General features: G+C 49.0%; 2 protein-coding genes and 1 non-coding gene across 5 annotated transcripts in view; 1 reads left to right on the plus strand and 2 right to left on the minus strand.

Moving 5' to 3' along the window:
- The window catches only part of LOC127058385 (zinc finger protein 30-like), a 338295-nt gene that overhangs the window by 303176 nt on the left and 18207 nt on the right, over window positions 1-16912 (minus strand). The window lies entirely within an intron of this gene.
- Window positions 1-16912, plus strand: part of LOC127058437 (zinc finger protein 2-like) — a 101267-nt gene that overhangs the window by 37323 nt on the left and 47032 nt on the right. The window lies entirely within an intron of this gene.
- On the minus strand, window positions 6098-6179 carry TRNAF-AAA (transfer RNA phenylalanine (anticodon AAA)). Its single transcript has one exon. It is a non-coding gene; the product is annotated as a tRNA-Phe (tRNA).

Raw genomic sequence — 16912 nt, forward strand, 5'->3', positions numbered from 1 at the left:
CTGGTCCCTCACCCCTGTCCTGCCTGACTGATATCAGTCTCCCCTATGTCACCCGAGGACTGAAGGACCTCCCAGTCCACACTATGGTCCGGGGGCTGCAGCAGGGGCACAGAGCTACTCTGGTCTCAGGGCTGCAGCGTGGGTGGGGGGGAGTAAATGCGTGAGCAGGGTGGGGTGGAAAAGAGCTGACTAGTGGATGGGGTCATGGGTGGAAGGTGTGGAAAGATTGAAATAGGGGAGGGCCGGAGGCAGAAGAGGGTTTGGGGCCATGATTCTGGTCCTGGGGTCCCCACACTTGTTCTCCCTTTCCCTGGGCTTTGACATCACTAGCCCCTGCTTAGCGAGTAGGGTTCAGTGGTCGCGGTAATGTGGGACATGACTCCTAGGGGGACACAGAGGAAGATTGATGGGGGCACCTCAGGGCCTGAGCCACTCCCCATGGAGGGCAGGGAGGGAGCAACACTCAGCCCCCCTCTGTCCCAGCTCTTCCCCAACCCCACCCTCAGCCTGAGACTCTGGCTCCCAGCCCGGCCTCAACTCCTTTACCCCTGTCCGCACCCCAGTCCTCAGCAAACAACAGCCCCACTCCCAGCCCCGGTTCTCGATCGTGGCTTCCAAAGGGCCACAGCCATGGCTAAGAGGACACAATGTGAAATGTTTGGGGACCACTGGTTTAGGGTGACATCCTCAATCACTTCTCTGCAGTCAAATAAAAGCTGTTCCTCACCCATCTACCTCTCCATCAGGACGAACTAGGTATGTTCTGCTGCCCTTCACTCATACAGGAAGGAGAATAACGTTTCATTCCACTCAATCCTAAAGTGATTTGTAACCCACCACCATCCCAAACTGGTCATTTTGGGGAAGCGGCCCCACCATGCTGCATACCTAGGCAGAGTAGGTGTGTCTGTGCAAACACGGTCTGTTCCTGAAGTCTTTCCTCAGCTCCTTACTAGATGTGAGGGGGGAAGCTCAGTCAGATCCTGCTCATGCTTAGAGTTTAAAAACTTCTTAGTGGTCCTATCTCTGCCGGCCTTAGATTTCTCCTCCTGTGCCTTTATTGACAGCTCAGGTGAGGTGACCGAGTGGTTAAGATGATGGACTGCTAATCTATTGTGCTCTACACGCATGAGTTCAAATCTCTTCCTCATCAGACGCATTTAGTCTTCACCCCTCCTTTATAGACAACCATCTCCCCCTTTGGTACAATGACCCATCGAACAATGGTGCTTCTTGCAAACAAAAACCTTTTCAGAATCTCAGCCCTTCCCTTGCTTCAAATAAAAAGTCTAAATCTCAGATTTCTAAAAAATTTCTCTAGTCCTGTATTCCTTAGTTTTTATCTCAAAAGGGAACATCCTCATAATCTCCCCCAAACACCCTGGGACCTTCTCAAATAATTAAAACACCCCCAACCTGAGCAAGACCACAACAGTGAACCAGAGCTAGTGTCTAGGCCAGGCTGTGCTGAAAGAGGCAACTCAAACATTTATTCTCCACTTCCCTTGGCAAAGTCTGATTGAGAAAAGAAAATTCCCCAAACTGAAAATTTTTGCTGAAAAACCAATACTAGTCTGTTTGGAGACTTTGATTTGAATGTATTATTATTATTATTCTCTTTTGATTTATTTCAGTTCAGTGTTTGTCCTCCAGATGTGTTTCTGGGTATTGAGTTGTGGGGGAGAGAGGCCAAGTCATGATGTCTCTACCCCTCTTTCATAGTTTCTTCCAACTTGCTAGGAAGTACCTTTGCTAGGATGTGAGTCAAGCAGTGTCCACTGTCGCTGTGCTATCTCGGAGAAGTCTGTATTGTACACAGTTCCTGGGATAGTCCTTGGGAGTGTGGATCCCTTTAATGGGCCAGCAGAGAGTCTGGCTCCACCATTGTCGCACCTGACAGGCTGGTGGTGGGCATTTCCCAACCTCACACCATATCTCAGTAACACACACACAGCAAACTTCGTAACTTCCCAACCAATGCTGCACACACAGTCCAACACAATATTAATGTTCAACAGATCAAGGCTTTTGAAATGATACCTCACCAGGCAGACTTTGTACAAACCGTATCATCATTATATGAGAGTGGTGAATTTGGGGGTTCCAGGTGCTGCTCTGAGCACAGCGTGCCACACCTGGGCTGACATTGCAATGGAGATGTACCCTTAGAGTCCATCTCTCCTGAGATAAAGATGGCAGCATAGCTGGCCTGGGTCATCTGACTTGGGCCCATGGAGCTAAAGCTGAGGGGCTAAAAACTATGGTGCAGATGTTTGTGTTCACAATGAAGCCTGGGTTCAGAAACTCTCACTTCTCATGGGGGGTTCAGAGGTTGGGCTCAAGTCCCTATGTCTGCACTGTAATTTTATAGTCTTTCAGCCCAAGCCCCATCAGCCTGAGTCAGTTGGCCGGGCTTTGAGACAGGTGCCCTGGGTGTGTTAATCGCAGTGTAGACATAACATTAAGCTACGTCTCCAGTGCAATGAAACACCCACGGCTGGCCCAGGTCACATTAATCAGGGTCATGAGGCTTGGTCTGTAAAGTTGCAGTGTCCGTGTCTTGGCTCAGGCTCAGTCCCCTGCTCTGGGAGCCCAGAAGGTCGAAAGGGAGTTTAGCGAGTGGAAATGGAAAAACTGCATTGAGGGGACTGGACCACTGACCTACCAGCTCTTAACACCCAAACCTTCAGTAACTCTATTAGCAGTGCCTGTGAGTGTAATTTAAACCATAAGAAAAGCCACACTGGGTGAGATCAAAGGTCCGGCTAGCTCTGAACCTTGTTTTCTGACAGTTGTCTCAAAAGCCACTCAACGAAGCACCACTAGGAGTTGAACCCAGGATCTCCTGTTTAGGAAACAGGTGCTGTAACCAGCTAAACCATGGTGCCTGCTGTTACTTAAAGCATCATGTCTGCCCACACCTGACTCTGCCAATCCCCATTGAGCCCTGATAAACTTTTCTCGTGTTTGGATTCTGTAAAGCAGAGGAGCAGGGGAAGGTTTACTCCCAAGGTGTGTGAGTGATTATTTGGACAGGTCTACACTACAAAATCAGGTCGGTGTAACTACATTACTTAGAAGTATAAAAAATTTACACTTCCCCAAGCAATGCAGTTATAGCAAACCAATGCCGGTGTAGCTAGCAGCTCAGCTGTCAGAACGTTCTGGAGCTATGAAAGGAGAGGGGCTCAGTCTCTGCAGCAGGAATGCAGGGCAGGCGAGTTCACGGCGGGCATTGTGGGATACTGGAGGAGGCCAGTTATGGTGATATAATGAACAGCAGCATTTACACTGACAATTTGTTGTTTAAGTTTGCTGCAAAAAGCTCTAGGCTTCTCGTCAAGGTTGGGATTGAGGGGCACTGGGAATAGGAGGGGCTGTGGGTTGGGACAGAGGAGAAGGGAGCCGACTGAGGGAGCGTTGTGTGTTTTTCACACACCTGAGCTATATAATTCTGCTGAAATAACTTTGTAGTGCAGACCTGGCCAAAGAGTCTCACAACACACACAAACAGAGCTTGCAAGGAAAACCTCACCTGCTCCTCTGCTTTGCAGAATCCAAACACATGCAAAGCTTGTCAGGCCCTGGTGGGGATGGCAGGGAGTCTGGTGTGCACAGAGAGTGTCCCTTAGCCACAGGCAGGCACCATGGCTTAGCTGGCTAAAGCACCTGTTTTGTAAACAGGAGCAAAGAATCCTGTGGCACCTTATAGACTAACAGACGTTTTGGAGCATGAGCTTTCGTGGGTCAATACCGACTTCTTCAGATGCATGAGATCCTGGGTTTAACTCCCAGGGGTGCCTGATTGAGTAGCTCTCGGAGCACCTGGTATTGGCTACAGCCAGAGGACAAAACACAGAGCTAGATACAGTTTTAGTCCAGTGTGGCTGTTCTTATGGTTTAAATTACGCTCACAGGCATTGATAATAGAGTTACTGAAAGTTTGGGAGTTAAGAGCTGATAGGTCAGTGTTCCAGCCTGTCACAGATGACCACTTCCCTCTGGGACAGGGGCAGATCTGAGCTCTGGCACCAAATGCTCATTGTGGCTGCCAGAATCTGTGGGCAGCTTGTTTAGTTTACACCAAGGGTTGAGTCCTGCTTTGTGCACTGTGTGTGAGAATGAAAATCCTAAACCACCCTTTGAAATAACGAATGCAGCAGGATGTGTTATTGTCCCTGCCCCAAAGCAGACAGACCAATGGAGAAATGCCATGAGTTGAGGGTAATACTTCACTGCGGTTTTACCATTTCCACTCGCTAAACTCCCTGCCAACCTTCTGGGCTCCTAGAGCAGGGGACTGAGCCTGAGCTGAGACACGGACCCTGCAACTTTACAGCCCAAGCCACATGACACTGATTAATGTGACACGGGCCAGTCGTGGGTGTTTCATTGTACTGGAGACGTAGCCTAATGTTATATCTACGCTGTGGATAAAACACCCAGGGCACCTGTCTCAAAGCCTGGGTCAGCTGACTCAGGCTTATGGGGCTTGGGCTGCAAGACTATAACATTACAGTGCAGACATATAGGCACTAGATTTGCCTTTTCCAACCATCTGAGACCTCCCCCAACCACCACGAGTTTCAAAGATAATGACCAAAGGCTCTGCAGTCAAATCTGCCAACTCCATCCGGACCCTCAGATGCATTAGATCCGGAACCAAGGACCTGGTCATGTCCAGCTTTTCTAAATAGTCCTTAATCTGTTCTTTCACCACCCAGGGCTGCTCACCTCCTCCCCCTACTGTGCTGCCAGTGGCTGTGAAGACCGAGGCAAAAAAAGCATTGAGCACTTCAGCTTTTTCCACATCATCTGTCACTATGTTGCCTGCCCCATTCAGTAAGGGGCACACACTTTCTCTGGCCTTCTTTTTGCTAACACACCTACACAGAAATTGACTTGCAAGCCAATCAAAATAAGTTACTTTTGAAATACAAATCATTCAAATCAACACTGGCTCATTTTTCTCCTCTGCTCTATTTCTCACACATATTCCCCCACCCCAGCCTTTGGAGTCAGGTTTTACATCAGGACATTTTAGGCCAAGGGGGGTAAGTTACATCAAAGAAGCTTTTCAGGATTAGCCCCCAATTTCCTGTATTACTAACAAAATCTAGTACGTTCCAGTGTGGGGTACTGGCAAGAGTGGGTACGCTGTGCCAGCCCGGCCTGGCTTTCCCAAGCTGGTGATTTAAGGGGCCCAGGGCTCCCTGCAGAGGCCAGAGCCCCGAGCCCTTTAAATCGCCACCTGAGCCCCCCTGCCTGAGCCCCGGGGAGCAAATCACTGTCGTGGATGCTGCTCTCTCCTGCGCTATAAACACAGAGCAGGTGTGGCTGGAGCTTCCTTACAGTGGGGGGGGGGCACCGTTGTCTGAACTGTGGCACTCTCATGACACCCCTTTCCCAAGGACCCACTCTCACACCACCCTCCCCCAGAGGCGACACCCACAGAAATCCTCTTCCCCCCAAGACTACACCCTTCCCCCCACTCTATCATTTGTCCTAACAGCCAGTAAAGAGTGGTGGGGCCATGGCCCTCTAACCCCCTGTTCCAGCACCCCTGACACAGAGCTAAGCAGGCAGCAGTGTGTGTGTGTGACAGAGGCTGCTGTGCTGAGCTGAGCCAGTAAGGGAAGCAGGGGCTGATGTTGGGGATGTGCCCCTCCCCCAGGACTGGTTGCTTGCAGCAGCTGTCTGAACTTAGAGACACTGTGCCCACACACTCCCTCTCCCCACATACACAAACACACTCTCTACCCCACCAGGAGCATTGCAGTTGAAAAGCAGCTGGCAATCTAGTAGGATTCCCATGAAACAATGGGATGGAGAAACCTGCATCATGGGATGCTGTACCAGCCCGGGAGGCATTGCAAACCCTTCCCAAAGCACCCACAGCCAGTTGCACAGCTACCCACAATGCACTGCTCTCTGTGGCCATCCAAGAGTCTAGCCTGGATGTGCTCTGGTGACACAAGGGACATAGTGTGGACATGCAACTGAAACACTTTAAAGCCCCATTACTCAATAGCGTAGACACAGTTTGAGAGTGGGACAAGACCCAGCTCTGCTGAAACTGAAGGACCACAACTTCATCTGTAGTTGACAGGATTTGAACCTGCATGGGGAGACCCCAAAGGATTTTTAGTCCATCGCCTTAGCCACTCAGCCACAACTACTTGCTTGAGATGTGTCTCACTACACTCCAGTTCTGTTCTCACTGAGTGATCAATTCCAGTTGTTTCCTCAGACCAGCTTCCACAACACACACACTGCTGGGCCATTGTGTGAGTGTGTCCATGGCTGAACTGCAAGAATTCCTGCTAATTTCTCTTCTGGCTGGAGCATGAGGAGAGTGTGTTTGTGGTCAATGACGTTCTTGTAGATTGTTGTCCATTTCCTGCCTTGATCATTCAGACAATTCCTTTACCATCCTATCCCCAGCACATCAGGGATTGCAATAGCAGGGGGCAGGTTTTCTCTGGGGCACTGAGATTTGCCAAAGGGTTGGGGGCTCCTTTCTTTCCTCACCCTGGAGTAAACTCAGCTTTTTATTCCATCCTTGATGTTTCAAGGAATAACAAGAGATGACCGAGGAAAGAGGTGGACAGGGCAGGTCTCAGGTGAGGGGCAGAGAGGTGCAAGTGGTGGGCCAGGCTGGTCTCATGGGTGGGGCAAAGAGGTGTGAGTGCTGGACAGAGCAGGTCAAGGGAGGGGATAGAGAGGTGCAAGTGGTGGGCAGGGCTGGTCTTAGGGGAGGAGGCAGAGAGGTTTGGGCAGGGTGAGTCTCAGAGAAAGGGCAGAGAGGTGGGGGCAGCAGGCAGGCCTTGGGGTAGGGGGTGGAGAGGCACAAGGAGTCCTTCAGGGAAGAGAGGAGCAAGCAAAAGGTGGACCAGCAGGCCTCAGCCAAAGAGGAAGAGCAGGAGTGGGAAGTGGCCAAATGGGAGTGAGAGCAGAGCACAGGTGGGGCCTCAGAGGGAGGAGAATGAATCAAGGGGGTGGAGTGGGCAGGGCCACCGAGAGGATTCAGCGGGCCTGGGGCAAAACAATTTTGGGGGCCCCTTCCATAAAAAAAAGTTGCAACACTCTAGGATACTATATTCTCTTGGGGGCCCTGCAGGGCCTGGGGTAAATTGCCCCACTTGCCGCCCCCCCGGGTGGCTCTGCCCTCAGTCTCTCCTTCTAAGTCCCCTGCCCCCTAATTATTTTTGTTGCCCTTTCCTAGACTCTCTCCAATTTGTTTCTGTAATGGGAGGGTGAAAACTGGACGCAATGCTCCAGATGTGGCCTCACCAGTGCTGAACAGAGGGGAATAATCACTTCCCTCGATCTCCTGGCAATGCTCCTACTAATCCAGCCCAATATGACCAGTTACTCATATTGAATGCAGACCCAGCAATATTTGATCAATTGGTTACTGTCCATTCAGGAGATTCTTTCCTACCTATTCATAAAGAATGAAGCTGCTCTAAGCAGAGGGGAGAGAGCTGTCCCGTCCATGTAGTTGCTCCATCTCCTCGAGAGGTGGTAGCTATGTCACTGGGGGAAGCTATGTGGATGGGCGTGCAAGCTGTGGTGTCTACATGCATCTATAAGTTTAATCAAACCCCATTTTTAAAAGCACTGTTGTCTGAGAAGAGAACAGGAGATCTCTGAGGCAGGGCCTCTCCTTCAAAGCCTTTCAGATCACTGACTTATCCCCCCAGCAGTCATGGGGGTTTAACTCAGTGGTAAAATGTTTGACTACAGAGTAAGTGGTCCTTGGTTCAAATCCAAAGGTTTCCTTACAAACTTCTTCTTTCAATAAAAATAACGGCATTTCCATTATGTTCAGGAGTTCCACTGAATAGGGATCTCTGAAATGAATGGAAACGCTCAATGTTTTCCTGTACAAATGCATAAAAACCTAGCAAACATGTGACTCCACTGAAATCAGTTCCAATTCTCTAAAGGATTAGAGAATCCTTACTGAGACTGCAGGAAAAGACCATCCCGATGTGCAGAAAGAATAGTAAATATGGCAGGCGACCAGCTTGGCTTAACAGTGAAATCTTTGCTGATCTTAAATGCAAAATAGAAGCTTCCAAGAAGTGGAAGATTGGACAAATGACCAGGGAGGAGTATAAAAATATTGCTCAGGCGTGCAGGAGTGAAATCAGGAAGGCCAAATCACACTTGAAGTTGCAGCTACCAAGAGATGTTAAGAGTAAGAAGAAGGGTTTCTTCAAGTATGTTAGTAACATGAAGAAAGTCAAGGAAAGTGTGGGCCCCTTACTGAATGAGGGAGGTAACTTAGTGGACAGAGGATGTGGAAAAAGCTAATGTACTCAATGCTTTTTTTGCCTCTGTCTTCACAAACAAGGTCAGCTCCCAGACTGCTGCACTGGAAAGCACAGTATGGGGAGAAGGTGACCAGCCCTCTGTGGAGGAATTAGTGGTTTGGGACTATTTAGAAAAACTGGAGATGAGCACATGTCCATGGGGCCAGATGCGCTGCATCCGAGGGCGCTAAAGGAGTTTGCAGATGTGATTGCAGAGCCACTGGCCATTATCTGTGAAAACTCATGGCAATTGGGGGAGGTCCCGAATGACTGGAAGAAGGCTACTGTAGTGCCAATCTTTAAAAAAGGGAAGGAGGAGGTTCCAGGGAACTACAGGTCAGTCAGCCTCACCTCAGTCCCTGGAAAAATCATGGAGCAGGTCCTCAAGGAATCAATTCTGAATCACGTAGAGGAGAGGAAAGTGATCAGGAACAGTCATCATGGATTCACCAAGGGCAAGTCATGCCTGACTAATCTAATGCCTTCTATGAGGAGATAACTGTGTCTGTGGATGAGAGGAAAGCAGTGGATGTGTTATTCCTTGACTTTAGCAAAGCTTTTGATATGGTCTTCCACATTATTCTTGCCAGCAAGTTAAAGAAGTATGGGCTGGATGAATGGACTATAAGGTGGACAGAAAGCTGTCTAGATCGTCGGGCTCAACGAATAGTGATCAACAGCTCCATGTCTAGATGGCAGCTGGTTTCAAGCGGAATGCCCCAAGGGTCGGTTCTGGGGCCGGTTTTGCTCAATATCTTCATTAATGATCTGGAGGTTGGCATGGACTGCACCCTCAACAAGTCTGCAGATGACACTAAACTGGGAGGAATGGTAGATACGCTGGATGGTAGAGATAGGATACAGAGGGATCTAGACAAACTAGAGGATAAAAGAAACCTGATGAGGTTCAACAAGAACAAGTGCAGAATCCTGCATTTAGGATTGAAAAATCCCATTCACTGCTACAGACTAGGGACGGAAGGGCTAGGAAGCAGTTCTGCAGAAAAGGACCTAGGGGTTACAGTAGACGAGAAGCTGGATATGAGTCAACAGTGTGCCCTTGTTGCCAAGAATGCTAACGACATTTTTGGCTATATAAGTAGGGGCATTGCCAGCAGATCGAGGGATGTGATCATTCCCCTCTATTCGACATTGGTGAAGCCCGATCTGGAGTACTGTTTCCAGTTTTGGGCCCCACTCTACAAGAAGGATGTGGAAAAATTGGGAAGAGTCCAGCAGAGGGCAACAAAAATGGTTAGGGGGCTGGAGCACATGACTAATGAGGAAAGGCTGAGGGACCTGGGCTTGTTTAGTCTGCAGAAGAGAAGAGTGAAGGGGGATTTGATAGCTGCTTTCAGCTACCGGAAAGGGGGTTCCAAAGAGGATGGATCTAGACTGTTCTCTGTGGTACCTGATGAGTAATGGTCTCAAGTTGCAAAGGGGGAGGTTTAGGTTGGATATTAGGAAAACACTTTTTCACTAGGAGGGTGGTGAAGCACTGGAATGGGTTAACTAGGGAGGTGGTGGAATCTCCTTCCTTAGAGGTTTTTAAAGTCAGGCTTGACAAAGCCCTGGCTGGTATGATTTAGTTGGGGATTGGTCCCGCTTTGAGCAGTGGATTGGACTAGATACCTCCTGAAGTCCTTTACAACCCTGATATTCTATGATTATATGATTAGATGCTGTAATGGTCTCTTCTGGCCATAAAGTTGACTAATTTCTGAAAAACTGAGTGTAGCATTGGGAACAGCATCTGATGTTTTCCTGTCTAGTTGGCTTGCTGCCTAGAACGAACGCTCCTTGAGTGGGATGATCCACAGGGAGTAGCTCAAACCTCCAAAGTGCCTGGCCAGGGGCAGGATATTGGTACAGAAAAGGAGGGGTGTGGCAGTGACTTCACAAAGGGCTTTTGCAGGACTTGAGACTATTGGTCCAAGGTGGTGGAGAGGTGGTGACCTCACAGAGAGATGCTGACATCAGCCAGGCAGGACAGGGGTGAAGGGCCAGGGAAACCTCATAGACACCTGTGGCTTTGCTTCAGCAAGTCTCCTTCTCCAGGTCTCTCTTTGAGGACTGAGAGAGTATTCGGGTTCACGGACATGAGCGCCAGGAGGAACCTCTTTCAAGTTTTCTCTTTCCTTTGTAGTGATTTTACTAGAAAACAGCCATCCCTGTTTAGAAGGTAAGAGCCTCCTGGAGGTTTGAAACCTGTTCAGTCTGATCCATCTGGTGAGAGTTGAATTCTAGGCATGGAAAGCAAGAGCTTAAGGAGGCAGAATATTATTCCACACCTGGGATTTTGTCCCTTCGAATCACTGGGGACATTAGGATTTATCCTTTTTTGTTTCACCTTTTTGTCCATTCATCCTTCCCTCATTTCTCTTCTCCTCTTGCTTCTTTTCTTCTTTTTCCTATTCCCCTCCCAACACCAGCAGATGTGCTTGTGTGTGTTGGGGGAGTGCTGTGCATCTCCCACTGTGGGAAGTCACCCAAAAATATGGGGCTGAAATAGTGCTCAGGCAGTGATCCCCAATAGTGACCTGGGCCATCCTTTGGGCTCTCTGGTGAGAACCCTCAGCCTCCCGTCCTAAGTCTCTACCCTGATTGACTGAGCAGGGGGTTATTGGCAGGGAGGAGACTCAGGTCCTTGTTGTTCTCTTTTAAGACCAAGGAAATAAGTCAGAACCAGTTCTATGTTTGACAAATTTTGCTGCTTCTCTGCATTAATTGTCTCTGAGCAGTTCATGATTCTCTCTAACATTATAGTTCTCAAATACTTGCTGAAAAATTACTGTCACTGTTGTTGGTCTGTAGCTCATCTGAGAGCACTTTATTCAGGTCATTCAGTGTCTGAAATTCAAGATCCGATGGTTAGCTTGAAAATCAGGGCTCTTGAATCCTATTCCCAGCTCTGCCACTGACTGGCTGTGTGACATAAGACAAGTCAATTCTCCTTTCTGAGCCTTAACTTCTCCCTCTTTCAAGTAGGGACAATAATGATCTGCTCCTACCTACCTGATGGTGGGTGGATGATGGGGATCCACTGGAGAGTGTCACTAGGAGCATTGCATAATATGAGGTGTCCTATCACGTTTATTCAGAGCAGATTATGACATAATAGAATAGCTGAAACAGTCTTTTATTTCTATTTTTTTATTTCGAAATTGTTAAGAGCAGAAACGACTTAGCTCGGATTGAAGCATTTTATCTAATTTTTGAGATCTAAGTGTCTCCTCTTTGTGTTTGATGAGACAATTTAACACACTGTGACAAACCGGAGATGCTTTTGTTTTGCAACAAAATGTTTTTGCAAAGAACTTTCATCCCATTTGTTATGATTTTGAGAATCAAACTGGTTTACTCTGAATGGGATTTTCTGACAGAAACAGTTTGAATGAAATTTCCCCACCGTTTCGATTCCTGAGCTCTATTTCTGCCTCTGGGGGGGTTTGTTGTCTGTTAGAACAGGAGTCGGAACTGGAGGCTTCTCATTCTGGCTCTGCCACCGCCTTGCTGTGTAGGCCCTTGGGTAGGTCACTTCCCTTCTCTGGCCTGCAGGCTCCTCCCCATCTGTCCAATGGGAACAGGGACAGTTCTTGAGCTCTGGGCAGTTGTGAGCTTGAGTGAGATAAGGGGCGTTAAAGCCCTCTGTGAAGGAGAAAGGGGAGTTTCACGGTGTTTTAGCACCAAGGAATTCTAAAGTTTGCTAAAATGTCTAGTCTGTGGAAACAAGAAATAGTTGGGGCCAAACTTTTTAAGCACTGCCTTTTTTAGAGCCCATTCAAGGATGTGAGTCCCTGTCTTTTAGGTAGCTGGAGTTCTTTGCCAGCAGGAGAGAAGAGGTTCCTGTCTCCGTTTTTGTGGCCTTAACAATCCAGATGTTGTGCCCCAGTTCTCGTCTGAGATCCCTGAAAAAGAACATCTTCCCATCCATGAACAAGACAGGACCTATCTCTAAAAGGGGAACAAAGAGACCCCCTGGGACTTATAGACTAGCTAGCCTCACTTCCATAGCTGGAGAGATCCTGCAGTACATTCTTAAACAATTAGTTTGTCAGCAGCACCTACAGGATAATTTGGTTTTTAGGACTAGTGAGCATGGATTTGTCAAGGACAAATCATTCCAGACCAATCCACTTTCTTTCTTTGGCAGGGTTCCGGGCCTGGTGGAGGTGGGTAAACAGTAGATGGGAACTAGCTTGGTGTTACTAAGGCTATTCACACAGTCTCGTAGATCATTCTCATAAGCAAATGAGGGAAATGTGGTCTAGCTTCAATCAGTGTAATGTGGGTGGAGAGCCTGTTGAAAGCCCAGACTCCAGGAGCCCTTCTCCATGTTTGGCTGTCCAGTGGAGAGGGTGTACCTAGTGGGTCCAGCAGGAATCAATCTGGGGTCCGGTACTATTCAATATTTTCATGAATGATTTGGAAAATGGAGTGGAGAGTATGGTTCTAAAATTTGCAGCTGACACCAAGCACTTAGGAGCACAGGATTGGAATTCAAAACGCCCTTAAAAAATTGGAGACTTAGTCTTCTTGAGCCAAACTCCATAGCTGGGCCCCTCTCTCTAGACTGGGCTGAAGTGAAACCCCAGAGCCAAACACTCCTCCTGGGCAGTGCGCTCCTCCCTTGAATGGTCAGATGCTGTTTAGCACTGTGAGAGCAGCTTTTGCTGGAGGATTCTCCCAGCACTTTCCAATAGCGGGAAAGTATTATATCCCCATTTGTACGCTGGGTACAGAGCCCTAGATAGGGGAGCAACTTGCCTAAAGTCTCTCAGAAAAAGAAAAACAACCAGTAGTGGAACCAATAGGAAACCCAGCAATGGAACTCAGGAGTCCTTGGGGTGTGCTAGGGTGACCAGATGTCCCGATTTTATAGGGACAGTTCCAATTTTGGGGTCTTTTTCTTATCTAGGATAGTATTACCCCCCACTTCCTGTCCTGATTTTTCACATTTGCTGTCTGTTCACCCTAGGGTATGCACAGGTGTGGGTCCCAGCTACTCCCAGCCCCCACCCCTCATTGCAGCAGATGTGCAGGGTTACTGCCCTGGGAACTTCAGGGCACCAGTGGACATGGGGCTGGCTGGAGGCAGGGCAGGGGCTGACTGAAGGTGGGGTCTGGCTGCAGGCAGGGCAAGGGGTGTGGGGTTGGCTACAGACAGGGGTGTGTGGGGCAGGCTGGCTGGCTTCAAGCAGGGCTGCAAGGGGTGCAGCAGGGGTTGGCAGGGCTGGAGACAGAGGAGTGCGGGACTGGCTGGCTTCAGGCAGAGGGGTGCATCAAGGATTGGCTGGAGACAGGGCAGGGGATGCAGGGGCTGGCTGTGGGCAGGGGGCGTGGGGCTGGCTGCAGGCAGGGCAGGGATGATGTGGCTGGTGCGGGCAGGGCAGAGGGTGCAGGGCTGGCTGGAGACGGACTGGCTGTCAGCAGGGCATGGGGTGCTGGGCTGGCTGGAGGCAGGGCAGGGGAGTGCAGCAGGGGCTGGCTGGAGCCAGGGCGTGCGGGGCTGGCTTCAGGGAGGGCAGGGGGTGGAGGGCTCACTGAAAATGTACTGAGAGGTATTTTAAGGTGAAGATAACACCATGGCTACAAGGTGACTGGCACATCCTGGGTTAAAGAAAGGAAGGGACCTGGCGTTAATAGTCTGACTTATTTGTTACCAACCCTGTCACTGTCTGACCCCCCTTCAGGTCGGAGCAGGTTTGTACGTTGCTGGGTGGAACGCACAGGCTCCTGGAGAGCAGGGTCAGCTGTTTCCATGGCAGAGAGCCTGGCACTTAGGAGACTTTCTTGACTTGCTTTTTTGAAGCAATTCAATAAAATAATGGTGGAGCTACAATGCCTGGTCCAAAATTTTAGCCCCCCCTTGGTGCAAAAAAGCTATTTTAGGATCTAAACAGGAGGCTTCCAGCACTAGGACAGCTCACCAGATAGCTCAGTGGGGGCATAACAGCTGCTGACTCTGAAGGTTCTGGTCTAAATCCGCTTGCAGGTGGAAGCATGTTGATTTATGTGATCAATAATGAGGAAGGATAAGATTTAATCACAGTTTTTTTGTAGTAAATGTCATGGACAGATCGTGGGCAAAAAACAAAAAATCATTGCCCATGTCCCGTCCATGACCTATACCATAAATATCCCTCATTGAATCTTGGGGAGGGAAGCCCAGGGGGTCCATGGCACCAGCTGTGGGGGAAGGGGGTCCAGGGTGCCCGTGGCACCATGTACTGGGGGAGAGAAGCCCCAGGGGAGCCCCCGAGGCCAGCCCTGCTCTGGCCACCTCGGGACAGGTGCCAGGAGCCACCAAGCTGTGGCTGCTCCCTCCACCCTTGGAACCACTGCTCAAGCTGTTCCCAGGCCAGCTGCTTGGGCAGCCACGGAGTCATCCACACTGGTCACTGCAAACGTCACAGAATCTATTACTTTTGCAACCTCCGTGACAGACGCAGATCCCTTACAATGAGACAAAGCCCTCCCTGCTGTGACTGCAGTTCCTGGAAGGAAAGAGAAGAACAGAAAGTGAAGAGAGAGACTCCCTGTCGCTTCTCTCCCTGCTGCCTCCCCCTTGTAGTCTATAATCACATCCCACTGGGTTCGCTGTGCTGGTGCCATGGGGGTGACACTAGAGTTCTGGGGATTTAGGGGAACCAAGGGGGCTCTTCACTTCTCAGCATTTCACACAAATTTGTCTTTGGGCTGAAGTATCTCCTGTGGGGGCCTCTCAGTCAGAGCTGTACTTCACCTCCTTTGGGGGGGAAGGGAGGTGTAAATTGTGGAATAGGCAGAGAAGTCTCCCATAAAGGGTCATATTGTTCTGGTGACTCATTTTGACCGGGGTCAAACGTCCTCTGACACAGGATCATGTGTGGAACATGGAAACTCTGGCTTTTCCTAACTGCTGTAGAGTGTGAGTTCTGGGCAAGGGCAGGGGAGAGGGAGCAAGAGGAGAAAGGCAGAGACATTGGAGAAGAATAATGGGGGAGAAGAGACAGAGAACACAGAGACAGTAAATGATTGAAGCAGAACAAGTGTCCCGGCTCCATCTTGCTCATCACAGGTGTTCACACAGCTGGGTAGTTGTAGGTTTTCCAGTGTCAAGTCTGAACTTTGATTCTAGCAATGTGAGTTCAAATATCAAGGGGATCTCCACAGACCTGATCTCTCTCCCCTGGCTCCCGTTTTAGTGTTAATTTTTATTTTGACATATTTGGCTTAACTGTGATTTTCTCTTTCCCCACCTGTATTGCGATTTCGGTGGGGTTTGTTTTGCCTTTTTTTTTGGTTCCCTTTGTTCATATCATTATAATAGTAACTGCAAAGGAATTGGTCGGAGCAAAAACTGACTCAAAACTTTATTTCCCCATCATGCAGGAACATCAGATAAATATCCGCACACAGCTGGAATCATAACACGGAAAGTCAGGGGATGGGAGATGCAGGTGTCCAAGTGCTTTGTCTTCTCAGCCCCTTGCATGCCTCCATCCTGTGTGACCTGCTGGGCTTTGCCACATTTATTGTCTCAGTCTATTGATAATGTGATTGTAACACAATGTGACTGAAATTAAACCACTTCCAGACAAGGAACCAACAAGAGAGAAAAGCATTATTGCATTGGCTGGTAATTGAAGCCAGGTCAACTGCTTGTGAAGGCAGCTATGCTCACCACTGTACCACCAATGCATTTGGCAGGAGTAGCTTTCCTGCAAGCTACATGTGCTGGTAAAGGAGGTGACACATGACCATGGAGCTAGTGAGCAGGGTGGATGGGTTGGAAGGCTCCTGACAGCTGGGAGCAGAGTTAGGGGGCAAAGCTGAAAACAGATCTCATTGGGAGCTGGCCCAACACCCAACCCACCCCTAGGAGAGGGGAAATGTAACTCAACCTCAATCATAGAAAAATCTTCCCTGAGAAGGAAGGGAACAGCTTGTTTTAAAGACAAGGTTTGTGGTTTTTCCCCACTACATACAGCGGGGCTGGATAGTGCTGATTCCAGACAAGACTCCGGAAGGATAAGGAAAAAATTCAGGCTGCCAGTGACCTGCAGGTGGGAGATGATCTTTTGTCAGTGACAGATGCCTCGTCCTTAAGGCCTTTGTCTGCCCCCTTCTAGTGACTGTTTGGTACAAGAATGCAGCCCTCACTCCTGGGTCTCTCTTGGGGAAATAATGTTTATGTGCAAAACAGAAAAGCTTTTAACAGAAAGGAGAGAAAGGAAATGGCCATGCAATGGGACAGGAATGTAAGGAATGAAACACACGATGCTTTTCCCACATGCATTGACTTTGAACCTTGTTGTTTACAGTGTTGTTATATTCATGTAGGTCCCTGGACGTGAGATATGGGGCAGGGAGGGGGGGGCTCACCTACCATCTTTCAAAGGACCAAGGAAGGGAGTGTTATTTACTCCTCCTCATAACACAGGAACTAGGAGGGGTCACCAAATGAAATGAATAGGCTGCAGGTTTGAAATGAAGTATTTCTTCATACAACGCACAGTTAACCTGGGGAACTCTTTGCCAGAGGATGTTGTGAAGGCCAAGACTAGAATAGAGCTCAAAAAAGAACTAGAGAAGTGCATGGAGGACAG

The sequence above is a fragment of the Gopherus flavomarginatus genome, chromosome 9 (genome assembly GCF_025201925.1).
Source record: "Gopherus flavomarginatus isolate rGopFla2 chromosome 9, rGopFla2.mat.asm, whole genome shotgun sequence".
NCBI classification, from domain to species: Eukaryota; Metazoa; Chordata; order Testudines; family Testudinidae; genus Gopherus; species Gopherus flavomarginatus.